Source organism: Aotus nancymaae, unplaced genomic scaffold (assembly GCF_030222135.1).
Source record: "Aotus nancymaae isolate 86718 unplaced genomic scaffold, 86718_ANA_hifiasm-v0.15.2.pri h1tg000016l, whole genome shotgun sequence".
Lineage (NCBI taxonomy): Eukaryota > Metazoa > Chordata > Mammalia > Primates > Aotidae > Aotus > Aotus nancymaae.
This window is the reverse complement of record NW_026988428.1, coordinates 57,381,617-57,398,618: the sequence shown is the minus strand read 5'-3', so window position 1 is coordinate 57,398,618 and position 17,002 is coordinate 57,381,617. Positions and strand designations below refer to the sequence as shown.

At 36.6% G+C, this 17,002-nt stretch overlaps 1 protein-coding gene across 7 annotated transcripts in view; it reads right to left on the bottom strand.

The window, feature by feature from the left end:
- The window catches only part of RASSF8 (Ras association domain family member 8), a 115,354-nt gene that overhangs the window by 70,921 nt on the left and 27,431 nt on the right, over window positions 1–17,002 (bottom strand). For 2 of the 7 annotated variants that reach the window (XM_021666856.2, XM_021666858.2), the window contains exon 2: window positions 5,876–5,969. The exons of 3 other annotated variants lie outside the window; for them this stretch is intronic. The gene's annotated coding sequence lies outside the window, so the exon portion shown is untranslated. Of the gene's footprint in view, window positions 1–2,286; window positions 2,662–5,875; window positions 6,032–17,002 lie in introns of those variants that run through there. 2 more of the 7 variants (XM_012457170.3, XM_064377362.1) reach the window with 2 other exon arrangements.

Below are 17,002 nucleotides of genomic sequence, written 5' to 3'. Positions count from 1 at the left end.
TCATAAAGTAAAAAGATTATAAAGTGAGCTACGATTAATTTCATATTGAAGTATAAAAATTATTAACAGTCTGGGCACAGTGGCTAAAAATTTTAATTTTTAAAAATTAAAAATAGGCCTGTAATCCCAGCTCTTTAGGAGGCTGAGGTGGTGGACTGCTTGAGCCCAGGAGTTCAACACCAGCTGGGCAACATAGTAAGACCTTGTCTCTACCAAAAAAACTTAAAAATTAGCTGGGTATGGTAGAATGCACTTTTAAAAAATTAAAAATTAGCTGGGTGTGGTGAAATGCACTTGCAGTCCCAGCTACTTGATAGGCAGAAGTGGGAGGATCACTTGAGCCCAGGAAGTCAAGGCTGTAGTGAGCTGTGATAATGCCACTGCACTCCAGCCTGGGTGCCAAAGACTCTAGTCTAAAAAAAAAAATAAAAGGTAAATTTTTAAAGTAAAATTTAAAATAAATGTGCGGCTTAAGTGCACAGTGTTTATAAAGTCTACAGTAGGGTGCAATAATATCCTAGGCCCTAACAGTTACTAAACTCTCATTCACTGACTCACCCAGAGCAACTTCCACACCTGCAAGCTCCATTAAAAATACTGTATAAAAAGTGGTACACCTGTATAGGGTAATAACCACTTTTATACAGCATTTTTACCCTACTTTTCTATGTTTAGATACACAAATACCTACCACTGTATTACAATGGCCTACAGTATTCAGTACAGTCACATGCTGTACAGCTTTGGAGCCATGGACCATCACATATAGCTTGGGTGTGTAGGAGGCGATACCATCTAGGTTTGTAGAAGTACACTCTATAATGGTCACACCTCAACAACAATCACTTAAAGACACATTTCTCAACATGTATTCCTGCTAAGTGACAGATGATTGTATATTACCAATGTAATTATGTATTAATATTACAATGTGATTACATATTATGTAAAGAAAAATATTTGAATGCGACTTGAACATTTTCCCCAGATGTCTACCTTTTTATGATTTGATATAAGCAAAATTAAATTATTTTAATTTTTAATATCATTACACATATGAATTGTTCAATAATTTTAACCTTTGCTTCTGTTTTAGTACATTCTTTCTCCTAAACCCAAGATGAGATATGCGAATACACTCTTTTCTGATATATGTATTACTATATTTATATTCATTATCTGCAGTGGCACCTTTATCAATACAATGTTCTTCTGCGCTTTCCATTCTGCTCCAAGTATTTGCCTATTTTATTAACATCGCACCATTTTCAAATTAATATACAGCATTACAACTCTCCATTATTCTTCTTTACTGTATAAACATTTATTGGCTCTTATTTATTCTATAAAAATGTAAAATAATTCAAAATCACTGATCTGTGAGAAATTCCTGAGATTTTGATTGGAATTATATTAAACTTACAAATCAATGTAAAATATTAAAAGTAACTATTGTCTTCCTATCCAGAAACAGAGTCTCGCAATCATCCTCAGAGCAAAGTTTACTAGTTTCCTTTCTATGGGCGATTCATATTTCTTACCAAGTTTAATCCCTAGCATATTTCTTGCTGCTACTATCAATGAGCTTTTTTCCTCATATTTTTAAACTGGTTATTCTTACTATATGCAAAAGATCATGATATTTACATGATTTATAATGGAACCCTACCAAACTCCATTTTAGTTTATTATCCTGGGAACTTTCTATTATCTGCAAATAATTTTTATTCTCCCTTTCAATGGTTCTCTGTCTCCGTCACCCAGAGGGGAGTGCAGTGGTGTGATCCTCCCATCTCAGCCTCCCAAGTAGCTGGAACTACAGGTTGCAATACTGTGCCCGCTAATTTTTAAAAAAATTTTTGTAGAGATGAGGTCCTGAACTCCTGAACTCAACTGATTCTCCTCCCTCGGCCTCCCAAAATGCTGGAATTACAGGTGTGAGCCACCATTCCTGGCCCATCAGTGTTATTTTAGACAGTACTGATAACAGAAAGTATGTTGCCAATTTTAATAAAATTTTAGATCAAATTCACCATTTTCGTATCTTGGCTGTTGACAGCTTGACCTCAATGTTCTTTACAAAATTACAGATACTTCCCATAAAATGTTAACAGTAAATAACTCTAAATATTGAGAGAAGCAATATTATTTTCCTTCACATTTTCCCAGTAAACACATTTCTGCTTTTTTTTATTAGTTTGACTAGCCATGAACTCTCCCTATTTATTTTCCAAGTTTCCTTAAATGAATGGACACACATCGCGCTCATACATTCATCCTTCTCACCTTATTTTTCTCCTAGTGTTCTTTGTTTCAGAATCTTTAACTTCAAACAATCTTGGTTAGCAGTCAGTATCTTGCAGAAGGAAAGAGAGAATCAAACCTTAAGAAAAGCTTTCTCTTCAGAAACAACATTCTACAGGGAAATACAGGATATCTAAAAATGATGTCTGGATACACACTTCTCAAAGTAAGCTTACTTCACTAATAAAAATGATGCCTCATCCTTTTTACTAAAATACATTTTTACCCAATTAAGACTGCAGTACAAGATGCCATAAAATAAAAGTATTAGCAAACTGATAATAGGGAAGTCATAACATTCTCAAGTCAGAGCTCCATGAAAACCAAATTCCAATATTCTTAATATTAGACTTGCACGTTAACCAATGGATATGGCAATTTCTACAATCCTTATCAAATCCTGTTTCTTTCATATTTCATTAAGTAATCATCATACCAAACCTATCTTAAAATCTTAAATAACTAGTTTGTGATACATTATCAGAAAATGTCAATCTCAAATATAAACAGCTGAACTTTTCATTTTTATTCTACTAGGGAAGTTTTGAAGTGCTGAAACATGCAAACTGTTACTCATCTTCTAAAAACAGAAATAAAATAATTAGATCACAATGGATGGCTCCTTTCTTGGCCAAAAAAAGGATGATGAATGTAACTGGAATGTTTATTGTCACTGAAATTCTTCAGGCCTGGATTCCAAGTATGCGTCCTGATGCAGGTTACTATGACAACTTAAATTACAGAAAATTTGTCCCCCTCCTATCAAGTAGTTTTCTCTGCGAGATCATTTCAAGCCTTCTAAAACTTGCGTGCACAAATTATCTGTAACAACAATAAACAACTCATTACAAGTTTTATTCAAAAATGCCCCATCTAAACCCGTAAAAATGGGTGTAAGCATATAAAAATAATTCCATTAAACCTACACAGGATAGAAAAAATAACCTGAAAACACACACACACTCACACATACACACACCCTTTAAAATATAAAACATTGAGAGTATTTTTAAACTACTTTCCATTACCAGAGGCACAGTACATTACTACCATATGTTTCATTCCAGAAACTATGGAAAATTACTGGCAGTTTTGAACTATTATAGAACTAAGCCCTGTTTATCATTATTTTCCCCTCACTAACGCATTTCATGGGAAGGTACCAGAAAGAGGAAATGAGGGAAGACTGTAGTCCTATCTAGAACAGAAAGAGAAGCACATAAATAATCTGTAAAATTTATTGTTTTACCCAATCTGTCTTTTTACACAAAATATAAGCTTTAAGGTTTCTTTTCACACAGCCTAACAAAAGTGTCTTGTGATAAACTTGTGAATTATTCTCTAACATCACATGTTCTAAAAGAAAAATGGCTCAAGAGAAACTGCATCATTATGGAAAAAATGTCATTTAGTAGATAATGCTGATTGCAAGAAATTAATTTTTTTTTTTTTTGAGATGGATTCTTGCTCTGTCACCCAAGCTGGAGTGCAGTGGTGCGATCTTACCTCCTCCTCTCAGGTTCAAGTGATTCTCCTGCCTCAGCCTCCCGAGTAGCTGGGACTACAAGCATGTACCACCACGCCTGGCTAATTTTCGTATTTTTAGCTGAGACATGGTTTCACCATGTTGGCCAGGCTGGTCTCAAACTCCTGACCTCATGATCCATCTGCCTTGGCCTCCCAAAGCACTGGGATTACAGCTGTGAGCGACCAGGCCCAGTCAAGAAATTAAAATTTTTAAGTAGCTCCATGAAAAAAAATTAAGACAGTTTTACAGTGTAGCAATACCAAGACTTCAAAGCTGGTTTTGCTGCCCATCAAAGTTAACATGACTGAAATTGGATGTTTCATTCAGAAAGGTTTAGGGAAGTCCCTCTGCTGTAAACTGGGTTCAGTAGTCAACATAGGCAAATACGTTTTCTAAGTTTCAGGTATAGATATACCTCAATGCTAGGCAGGCCCTTCATTTATTTAAAACATTTTAAAATAACACTTCATTCAAAAAAGGGAAACAAAGCAATAAGCTAAAAAAGTCTCTTAGCACTGTAGGTCAAAGATCAAAGGCTGCTGATCTGGGGAATATTGAATGTTTGAAAAGAAACCACAAAAAAATAAAAACTCTTCAGCAGCAAACTCCAAGCAACTCATACAATCCCCACCTGTATTAGTGGATAACTACTAGTGATCCAGAAAAACAAAATAACTAAAATGTTCAAACCCAAATACACAAAATCCCCAAACATTAACCTTGAACCACAGTTCCTTAGTATAACTTACTCATAGATCCACTTTAATAAAAAATCATTAATGTATAAAAGAAAGCTTTATAGCACAGCTTCATCAGTAATGGTAGCCGAAACTAAAATTTAAGTGACCATCAGAGAGAACTTTTGTCAACTGTATTACCTAGCACATTTTTTTTCTTATGCTTTTCTTTTTTAGACCATATTACAAATGGCAGGGCCTTAAAAACAGGGTCTAAATAGGCCTTTTTGGCTCTCACATGGATATAACAAAATTGCCTTATAAGAATCAGGCTATCTTTTGACTTTCAACATTTGTGGCCTTCTAGTCATGGTTTTTGCTAATGTTGCAAGCAACATAGCAGGGTCTACAAAAGAGCAACTGAACCGGTAAGGATATGGATTTGTGGTTTTAGCAATCCAGCCTCTTCATATAATCTAGGAATTATTAAAAGGCTGTAAAGTTAAAGTTTTTTATTTCAGGGGGAAATCAGTTTATGTGAGGCCTTCGAGATCCATAATCTAGTTAAAAATGCACGCACATGACGTTTGCAAATGAGAGATTAAGGAATTTATGAGACATCAGGCTGGCTGGTGCCCTTACAGAGTTTATTTACTTGTAGAGTGTGAACAATTTATGCGTAAGTGATTTAACTACTACAAACAAGGTCAAATTATATTCCCTCCTGGGACCAATAAGTCATTTAAATACTCAAGAGACAAAAGATGACATACAGCAAGCATACTAAAACTGAGATGTAATTTAGCTGCATATTCTGACCTAAGGAGATTTTTTTCGTCCCCCCTTGACTTAACGAAGCAATAACAGACATTATTAAAGAAACAGAAACACAAGCTATAGGATTTTTCAGACTAACCAAGATTATTACAGAGAAAAGGCTGAAAAACTAGTTAGCCATCAAGATTTTCTAACCTTTCACTATTAGAAATACTTCTCTGCTTTAAGGGGCTGCCAATTTATAGCATTAGTAGAATTGTGCTCAGAAAGCCCAAGAGTGGTGACACACAGCTTTGAAGTATTTTGCTTCAGACTCCAAATCTGAAACCTAAGGTATGTTTTATGATGCTTTTAGTGTCAACCCAAATTTGGACCTAGGAATTATATTGCAGTAGCAACAGATAGTATCATCAACTATAGTCAGTCCTTCTCTAAATAAAGGGCTTACAAATGATGATTCTTAGGAGTTTACTAATAAATATGATCTATAAAAGTGTCCTGAAACTTTGGAAGGTTTTTTAAAAAGTCACTGAAAGTGCACTCTTCTAGAATGTAATTCACGTGAGGAGTACACCTCGGCACCACTCACCTCAGCACGCGGGAGTCTCTGAGCCAGTGAGTATGAGGTAGTCTTGAGGAAGGACAGCACCACACGAGTATTCTAGGAGGATCTACACAGGTACCTGCAAAGGTACACAGGATTCTTACAGTGCTGGCTGAAATTTTATCTTAGAAATCCTAAATCATTCCATTTTAACTTACAATCACCAAATAGCAAAATACAAGTGTATGGCTTCAAATAATTTTCCCAAGAATTTTCCTCCCTTGTGCCCACTTTCCCTCTTAGCCATCTGAATTGCAGTCCTTGTGGGGAGGGTTTGTTTTGTTTGGTTTCAATTAGCATTTTTGTGCTTTTGAAAGAGGAATTTCAGTTGTTTCTATAAAAGGTCATTTGATGGGCCCATGGAGTTCTAGGAGAGACTTTGTGTCTTCTTTTTCTACTGACCCCAGCTCTGTGATACCACACTAATTTCTTGAAAGCAGTTATACATTTGGAAAACTGCCTAAAGCCAGGACTAAAACTGAAGTTGAAGGAGACCTCTCAGGTCTTCAGTCCTAAAAAATAAAAATAAAAACACACTGCACTTTGCCTTAGTGAGTACAAATTCCTTCTACTGACTAACCTAAGAAAGAGGGTAACTTGGCAGCATTTCTTTTGACCATTTTATTGCCTAATGCTCTGAGAATGTGAAACTTTGCCACAACATTAGCTATAAAGAAAGCCCAAGGAAGAAATCTTGGCCACAAGATGGGAATTGATGCAATTCATATGTCTGCCACATTCAGACTATGCCCTTCACAGATGTTTCTGCATTTATTTATAGAAAGATTTACTTTAGCAACAAGACCAGCTTCCATCAACCATTTAAAAAAAAAAAATCTATCCAGACATCAAACTACTTGTATTATATGAATAGAAAATACTATCCCCAAATGTTAAAATCTGTAAATTTTTAGTCACGAAATAATATGAAATATCAAATTACAGCATAAGGAGAAAAAACTGGCAGACCCCAAATCTGATGTAAATATAAGAAAATATACACATTTCAAACACCTCTGAGGAAGGGAGAAGTTAATCCAAAGTTTCCCCTTTCAGAGCTGGCTCTCCCTGCACAGCTGCTATATCCCTGAATGAAGACTTTGTCTCCAAAGCTGGTTACTACACTCACACTTCATATAACTTAATAGTTGTTATAAAAATGCCAATGCCTTCCTGATTATTTTTTTACATAATGTTACAGTTGCAACACAAAGGTGCATTAGTGCCTGCTTCCAAATTTTAACAGAAAGTAGCAGTTACATTTTTGTTCTAATAAAAACACATAAGATTTAAGCTAGCTAGATATCACAGAATTTCTACTGCATCTTCTTATATCAGATGTTGGGTTAGAGTCTTCTAGCTTCAAGTAGACCTACCTACCTCCTAAAGAAGCTAGAAGAAATAGACACATCTGAGGGTGATAGGACTTGGCAAAAGAGCTAGTCTGTGGAGGGTGTCATCCAAAAAGCAAAGAAGGGTCAACCCTGCTGGGAAAGAGGACTGGGTGACAAATTCAAAACCAAGTAAGAAGAGGCTAAATAGACTAACAACCACCCTAATTCCCATCCTTGGGCCTGGGAGCTGTCTGGAATCTAACCTAGCTGCCAAAAGAATTCTTAGTTAACTAAATCAAAACCTCTTCCCAACCAATTTTTCTTCACTAAAGCCTCATCTCTCTTTTTAGTTGTGTTTTCAAGAAAAACTTTTGAGAATGGGAAGTGGACAGTTGAGAATGAGTTTCTGAAACTGACATAATCATTATCTTCTTTGTCTATAAAATAAGGTTGTCATTAGAGCCAGAAATTTAAAGGCCAAAAAGATGATGGTGGTTATTCTCTCATATGTAATTCAAACTGACACTAATATATATGCAGAGAGTAAAATCTCTCCTTCTTAGATTTTTATAACTGCAAAATTCACTTTGAGATGAGTGGTGCGGAGAGGGTAGGGGGCAGTTCTGCGGGTACCCTGGGATGTGCTCAGGATGTCTCTGGGAAACGCCAAGCTTGACAAAAGTCCAGGCTTGGGCTCTGGTGTACCTGCCCCGCTCCCTAGCTCCCCGTCGATTCCTATAACCTCATAACTACTCAACCCATTGTTCACTCTTCACCAGGTCACTTTATAGAAACAAACCAACCAAAAGATCCAATCCTATCAAACTACTGCTTTTGAAAGGTCTCCACAAAAAGTTCAACCTTCTCTTGTTTGTCAGTTAACTGCAGTGACAAAATGTTCCTAACCACAAATACAAACATGAGATCTGGCAAGCGTGGGACTATCTACAAAGGCAATGAGAAACAAGAGGTTTAGGTGAAGATGGTCTCAGGAAACTTCATGAGCCCCTTCACATCCCTTCAGGCAGCTGTCCAGGCAGGCCCATCTCCAGTGCCTCCCCTGAAGCCGCCACATGGCATGCACGGCCTCACCCCACTTCAGCTTCCCTGTCTCTACATCAGGTTGGCATCCCAGGTGTAGGCCTTACCAAATTTTTGTGCTGCCCAATCTCCAACTTACTCTCCAAGACTCCACTCAAATGTGATCTCATCACCCCCTGGAAACATCCCTTATCAAAACTAGTCACTCCAGGTATTCTCAAGTGGCTCACACTTAGTACTCACTGGTACTGTTCATTGAATTCTTATAACAACCCTGTGGGGCAGGTAATCTGTAATAAGGAAATAATTAGAAAAGAATCGAAAGGTTAAATAACTGGCCCAGGGTCATACAGCTAATAAACAGGAGAGGCAAGAACTGAACTCAAGCAAATTGACTTTACAGCCCATAATCTTCAACAACTGTTTGAAATGTTTGCTTCTTCTTGAGGGCAGAGACACTTTGCACTAACACCTGCATGCAAAACGCCTAGCACATAAGTGGTGCTAGATAAATGCTGAAGGCTTGATGAATTCAGAGAGTTTTACAGAATGGCGGCAGGTTGTACAGTGGTTCTGAACTTATCCTCAGTGAAAGTCCTGCTAATTAGAATGATTCATTTTACCTAGATATAATACTTCTATTACCACATGTCTGAAAAACAGATTTCTATTATACAAATACTTGAAATGACTATAAATCAATGAACACTGACATGTAATTGTGGGGAAAAGGAGAGGATAAAAATTGGAAGTTCCACCAATAATTATATTGTTTTTGGTAAAACTTAAGGTTGTTCAAACATTAATTGGACACTTATAAAAATGCACTAAAGATTAAGCAGTCTTTTATTTTAGTAGCTAGCCTCCACAATGGCCCCCAGAAATCCTCTCCTCCTGGTTTTCACACCCTTGTGTATTATTCTCCTACAATGAACAGAGGTAACCTGTATAGCCAACAGGGTATTGTGGAATGATGTCATAAAGACATGGTAGCTTCCATCTTGCTTCCATCAGATGCTCAAGCAGCCCTCTGAGGTCCATGTGGCGAGGAGTTGAGGCCTCCAGCCAACAACCAGCAAAAATTTTCAAGGTGTATGAGTGAACCACCTTGGAAGTGGATTTTCCTGCCCCAATCAAACCTTCATGCAGACTACGTACAAAATGGACTGACACCTAGGTTGCAACCTTATGAAAGATCCAAAATCAAAACCACTCACCCAGACCATTCCTGGATACATGATCCAAAAAAACTAGGTGAGAGTTAAAAAAAAAAAAAAGTTACTGTTTTAGGTCCCTAGGCATGGGGCAACTTGTTATGTATTAATAAGTAATTTATTTAAATTAAATAGTTTATAGCAATGCAAATAGAAGTTATTAATGTTAACACAATATCAGGTTATTGCAATTCCTAAACACTGAACACAAGCAAAATAGAATGCTCAAGAATAACTCAAGAGCAAAATAAATCCCCCAGTTTCCAAGAGGATCTTTTTTTTTTTTTTTTTTTAACAACAGAAGAATACAAACCATTCATTTCCTTGTAGATGTCTTTTAATGACTGTTGATTAATTGTTGGGTGTGTTCCCTTTCTCTAAATTAGGCCCACCAGGAGAGATAATCAAAAGACAATATTGTTGCTTATACCCATTACTGGAGATAGTTAAAAAGAAAGAAAGAAAGAAAAAAAAGACAATATGGCATTTCTATTACTGTAAAAATGAGAAGAGTTTATTGCTCTTGTTATTTAAGTATTATAGGTCTGACAAAAAGTCTCTAAGTTTTGGAGGAAACCAGCTACTCTCTACTCTGTGATTCCAAGATCCCCAAAACATTTTTCTGTGTGTTTTCTTGAAGCGCATTTCTTTTTATTGAAAAGAGAAAACTCATCTGAAATTCTAAATATTCAACTACAAATAAACTACGGTAGCACACTTTTATAAGTGATATAACTGTTTATCCACAAAATAAGCTATAAATATTACAGAATTCTAAACTACTCCTAAATTTGTTTCTCTAATAAGAGTGGGAACATTCAAGGTGGTTCTTTTTCCTTCTTTGACATCAAAATACATAGGAATACACAATATTAGTAAGGAAAATATCTTAGGTTTTTACATAATCCAGATGAAATGTTAGCAATATGATCACAGAGATAATAAGGTAGATATTCTGTGGAAATAAATCCATTATGATGCTATTAAACGATGTTAGTTTGCAAAGCAGAGAGCAATGGTAATACTGAAATTAATTATTTATATAATAAACCTTTACCAAGCTCTTACCATATTTGAAATATGACAGGGATTACAAAGATGAAGATATGGGTTTCATTCCACTGACTGCAGTATTTGTGAAATGTAACTAATGTCTAGTAACAATAATATCAAATAAATGTTTGGTAAACAACAAAGATACTTGGAAAAAAGCTACAGCAGAGTTCATACAAGAGAAACCACTAATGGCTGGTGGATATCTGTGAAGCCTTCATGAAATTAAGCCCCTTGTGCTTATATATGGCTGTAATTTTTTTTTAGCTTTTTCATATCAATATATCAATATTCCCATTATATAGGTTATATAAAGTTGAGTTTAAGATTAAGTGATGATCAGGATGCAGTTCCTGGCTTTGAAAAGTGTTAATAGGCACTCAACAAATAAGTGCCAGGCATCGCTCTATGTTCAGTTCAGGCACGGTCCACGACCTTATTACAGTCTCCATTTTGCACATGAAGGGACTAAGATTTCAGATTTAGTACTTTCCTAGGTTCAGGTGGCTAGTAAACGGTGGAGCTCTGATCTGAACTCAGATATACTTGATTTTAAAACTTCTGCTAGTCTCCCATACCAGGTAAATTCACCTATCCCATGCTGCTCCTAGCAAATGTTCGTACTCTCTACCATACCTCCTCCCACACCCATGCCACATTCCACCCTTGGCCTAATAAACTGATCCATAAACCATAAGGAATTGAGATGCATCCTTGTTAGTCTTAGGATTTCTTAACTGTTATGTAAGAAATCAGAAGAGTGGCAGAGAAGGGATAAGACAAGAAAGAAATATTATCTTTTTTTAAATAGCTAAGTAATCATTTTTTGTTTAAAGCAGTTTGGAAAGAAAATTTCATCAACTTTAGTAGATAAGCTATAAGATGATCATTTGCATAAAGTCATCTTCTCCTGGATAACACTTCAATATTTCACACACAAGAGAGCTATTTTCAGAAAACCAACTTCAGAGTTTTGATAAGTATTCATCATATTATTTAGGTGTCTTTTATTATTGAAGAACTGTTATTCCAATTTGAATCAGTAAGAAAGAGAGGGGTGGGGGGAAAGAAAGAAAGACACCATTAAATGCCTGTAGATTAAAAGACAAACCACATTAGCAGTAGAAACTGTTTCACTAATAGAAACACACATTAGAAAACGTGAAATCAGGACATAGTAAAGGCTTACATCAAGCAATCCCCCGAGAAAAGAACAGTATGGCTCTGGGTGTGGCCCGATGATTGTAAGAAAACATATGGTTAGGCCATAGTTTTAAGAGAAAACCATTCCTACAGACAGAAATGTTGGGAGGGAAAGAAACCTGAAGAACAGACAAGTAGAATCATTCTGCAAAGGAGACATCGTAAATCTGTCTTTACTATCACTTGGATCATTTGGTAAGTACAAGGCTCTGCTGGAGGCACAGTGAGTTTACAGATGAATTCTGGCAAGATAGGTAGACCCCTCAGAGATGCTTTCTAAAATCAGGATAAAATCAAAAAAGCTAACTAGTTTTTAACTTAAGTGAAGAAAATTACAAAGGTAATTAAACAGATGTTGTGAACCATCCTCCAGGAGATACAGTTGCTCTAAACATACTACAGGGATTCTTTGGAGGTTTCCATACTGTTTTGTGTTACTTGTTTATACCCATTCTCCTACTGCACCATGGAATCCCATCCCATTTCTTCTTTATGGTCCCACCACCTAGCACAGGATCTGGCAAACTCAATAAATGAGGACCAGAGGAAGGCCGGGGTTGGCGGGATTCCTGATAAAGCAGGAATTCGACATGCTATTTCCTGGACTGGCAGTGCAGGCGGCTAATACAAATCTCTCTTCTTCTCCCCTGCAAGAAATGACTGTTCGAGGTGGGAAGAGGGCTATTTTCTAAATGAAAGAAAAAAAAAATTTTTATCAAAATGATTTGTGACTTTAAGTTGTATTTTTGTACTAACAGAAACAAATCTCAAATAATGACTGCAGTCACCATTCCCCAATCACCCTGGCAATTTTTCTAAATACTACAGATTGCTCTAGTTAACCCCATCTCAGTTCATCAGATTTGATTATCCAGCTTATTTTTCCAATTAACCATCTGTTCAATAATGCTGCTACCAGACAACAATAAAAGTTCCAAGACTGCTTTTAAAGACCTGACAGTTCTGAGGTGAAGGTTGTCTGCATGGATGTTTTATACAAATTTTCCCATTTTTTTTCCCTTTATGGTCTCAAAAAATCTTATTTTAAAAAGAGCCTACTTAAAAAAAGTAAGCTCAACAGGAAGGGATTCATTTTTTTAAAAAAATAACATTAATTTCAAGCAATAATGACCTTCATTCTCTTTTTAAAACAAGAGCTGGTAGAAATTTTTAGCATATATTTTTAAAAGTCAAAAAATATACAAAGTGAATAATATTCTACTGTTGGATAGAAAATTAATACAATATGTTGGCATGTTCAAGTATATTTTAAACAACTATCTAATTTCTTAAATTGATCTGTTGCATAATGTATGTTAATTCTGAATACTGTCCTTATTTCAGTTCAAAGAAAAGCATAAACAATAAAGCCACTTCAAGTTGAAGAAAAAAATTACATTTAAATGTAAACACCACTTAAGCCAGGCAGTTGTACAGATTATACTTTACCTGTTTCTGAAATCTTACCATTTCCTGCCTTAGTACAGAATTACAGCATCCCAGTTTTTGGCTTGATTTTGGTAGACTCTTTCCCCTTGATGAAAACATATATTGGCTGTAATGTTGTTTTAATAACATTCAATTTGGTTCCAGCCTAGTCAAAAGAAAGCTAAGAGGCAAGACTGCACAGTTCACAAGATGTACTGTGGATTTTGGTCACTTCGCATCATGAACATTCACTGCTTAGCAATGGCTCCAGAAGTCAAGAGTTCAATGCTGCCCCAAGTTACAAGAAAAATGGTAGAAATACACAAGTGACAGCATGTACGAATACATAAAGAGGGGAGAAGAGGATAAAGAAAGGAAATTAAAGAGAAGAGGCAGCAAAAGAAGAGAGAGGCAGCACTAAGTAGGAGCCTTGTCCGTGTTGTGAGAAGCCAATGGCCGCTGGAAAGAATAGGTAAGACTACAAGAAACACATGGAAGGAGTCAATGAATGTCCAGTCCCTACACAATTTAGAGGGAAACTGGGTTAAGAGGAGCAGCCAAAAGAGTTGCTCAAAGAAGAAGTAAGCTGCTCTTGAGGAGCTTGAAAGCTGGGAGCAGCCTACACATCTTAGAACCCAAAAGGGCGCAGAGAACATACAAGTCGTCCAGTGGACCAAGATATGTGAGGTAATCCACATTGTATGAAATTAAGGCTTCAAAGGGAAAACTGTCCTTCTCCTCCGTACATTCTAGAGGTAATACAGATAACAGCAAACATTCTCATTTTAGCTCTTCGGTCACGTGAACTTGGGACAGTCACAACCTCCCTGAGCTTCAGTTTCCTCATCTGCCGAGCAAGTTCTTGGAAATAAGTACATCTGGTATGTCTTTTAAAAATTGCCACTGGTAGGTCTCTATAGCCCTGGGAGGTGCAGGATCCTGGAGGAGGAAGATCTAATGAATGTAAATCAAGGCTACACCTACTCTCTGGGTGTGTCTGAACCCAAGTTCGGATGCTGGGAAACTAACGGGGTATAAAAATCTCACTCTTAAGACTGAAGACAGACTGCTACAGGGTCACAGAGACCAAGAGAATCACCTGCCACAAGCCAATGTAGAAAAAAACTTCACCAGACCCTTCACTTGTAAAGTCCTATGTGCCAAGCCACTGTTCAAAGTACTTTATATATGTTAATTAATTTAATTCTCTTAATCTCATGAAATAGGGATTTTCCTTATTTTCTGATGATGCAAGAGGCACAGGTAGTTAAAGAACATATGTCCCAGGTCTCCCTGCTAGTAAATGGCAGACCATATAGGAATCCAGCTCTGTCTGCTGCAATCTGTGCTCCTAACAACTCCGCACACTGCCTTTAGCCAGGACTCCACAGCCCTAGCACTGCACTGCTGAAAGCTTGCTCTCCTGTCCTTCTTCTCTCCCCCAAATATTAATTTTGGCGAACCCTCCTTAAATTCCACATCTGTAAGATATGAGTAAGACCACTTCCTTTCCTATGAAGTGGAATATTTTTATGAAAACACCTAACACTTGGAACATTGCAAATTCTCAATAATTGCTGATTTACTCATTTACCTCAAGTAATTATTATCAAGACAAATGCTGCCATCTGCCTACCCCTCCTTGTTTACACAAAGCTAAGGCCCTGGCCAGACAAACTGGATCCCTGCACTGCCATAAACAGAAAACCACAGGATTGAGCCCACCTTTCCTCTGAAAGGCTCCAAACTAAATTATCCCCATGTAAGTCCCTTCAGTGGATACTACCTGAATCTAGTGATGCCTTTGGGAGCTGTGGATAGCAGAGGGTTTGTTTGATCCCAGCAATGAAAGATCCCTTGTTTCTGGGCTATTATTTGGTATGATACAGTAACATGCCATAGGGTCTACAGTTACAGCATTAAATGCCTCCTCCCTCCCACACAAAACCTTTAGCAAATCATCATACTAAAGAACATCTGTGGAATTTCTTAGAACACATTTCTGATTGGTGCAGCAAAAAGTACAATACCCTGGGAGTTAACAAGGTTTGTATTAAGCACTAGCAGGCCAACCCGGGAAAGTCAAAACCACCAATAGAATGTGTGTGAATCTGCATTTGAAAAAAGAAAGGCTCAAGACCAAGTTGGTGGTTTATATCACCACCCTGGATGTTTTCCTCTGGACACATTCCAGTTTGTTAATGGCCATAAAATTTAAAATTTGGCACACAAAACTAAAAATAACTTTTTAAAAATGGGTTCATCAGCATAAATGACTTATTGCCTGTGTTAATCCCGACTTGACTTTTTAAAATTAATTTTATTAAATGTTGAACAGGCAAAAGAGTAACCATAAAATGAGTAAGGTACAAATAATTAAAAAGAAATATTCATATACCCACAATTTTAAGAAGAAAAAGTAAATGACTATCACCTCTGAAGCTCCTTTTGTGATCCTTCTTAATCCACCCTTTTGTCCTCCACTAAGAGGTAATAACTCTTCTTAATTCTGTGTGTACCCCTGCCTTTTAAAAAATAGTTTAGTCCAGGCACAGTGGCTCACACCTGTAATCCCACCACTTTGGTGGGCTGAAGGAGGAGGATGGCTTGAAATCAGGAGTTTGAGACCAGCCTGGGCAACATAACAAGACCCCATATCTACAAAAGAACAATAAAAAAAAGCTAGGCATGATGGTACACATCTGTAGTCCCAGCTACTAAGGAGGCTGAGGCAGGGAGATTGCTCAAGTCTAAGAGTTAAAGGGTGCAGTGAGCTATAATTATGTGACTGTACTCTAGCCTTGGTGACAGGGCCAGACCCTGTCTCCATAAATAAATACATACATACATAGATACATACATACATACTTGTATCCCTAAACAATATAAGTTTTGTCCAAATTTCTGAAGTTCATATGAATGGAATCATACTACATAAAATCTTTTAGAACTTGTTTTTCTGTTGTTGATGCATGAACTGATAGTTCATTCATTTTCAAAGGTGTAGAAAGGGCTGTTAGTCACTGGCACACATAGGTATGAGCTGAGACTCGCTGTTTATGGGCAGCAGCCATACTAACTGCATGGTGTCTACACTGCACTGATTGCTCATTGTTTTTAATATCACTCCCATCCTATAGTAATCCACTATACAGATAAACCACAACTTATGCTTTCTACAACCCATGTTTTTTTTCCTCCAGTTTTTTTTATTTTTTCTTTTTTTGGTGCCACACAAAGTACTCTGAACTATGGTAGACATGTGCTGGGTTGTAGGGTACATGCATTTTCAATTTTAATAAAATCAGTTTTCTTCGAAACCATGGTCATGACCCATTATAGTTTATCAAATTTCCTGGGTTGGTTCCAACATTTTTAGTAAAAAAGAATAAATAAGAAAAGCAAAATAGTAGAGAACATTACCTTTAGCAGAGAACTGATAAGATCAGTTCCTAGATACTTTGGCTTAAATCATACACATGTATCATATACATACACGTGTGCCAATAAGTGAATTTCTTTCTGTGGGTCACAGTCCAAAAGCTCAGAACTGTCTTCTGGTTGATTAATTCTTTCTCTGGCTATGTCTAATTTGCCATTAAACCTATTTGCTGATTTTTAAATTCCAATTATATGTTTAATTTCTCAAGCACTATTTAGTTTCTTTCAGGTCTTTTTTCTCATTTTTATATTCATTTGCTATTTATTCACATTTTTATATGCTTAATATATTTTACATGCTTAATAAACGAAATATGCTTAATATTAAAAGTTATTTTACATTCTGTCTGACAACAGTAATATCTGAGATTATTACATGCCTAATTCTGTTATCTACT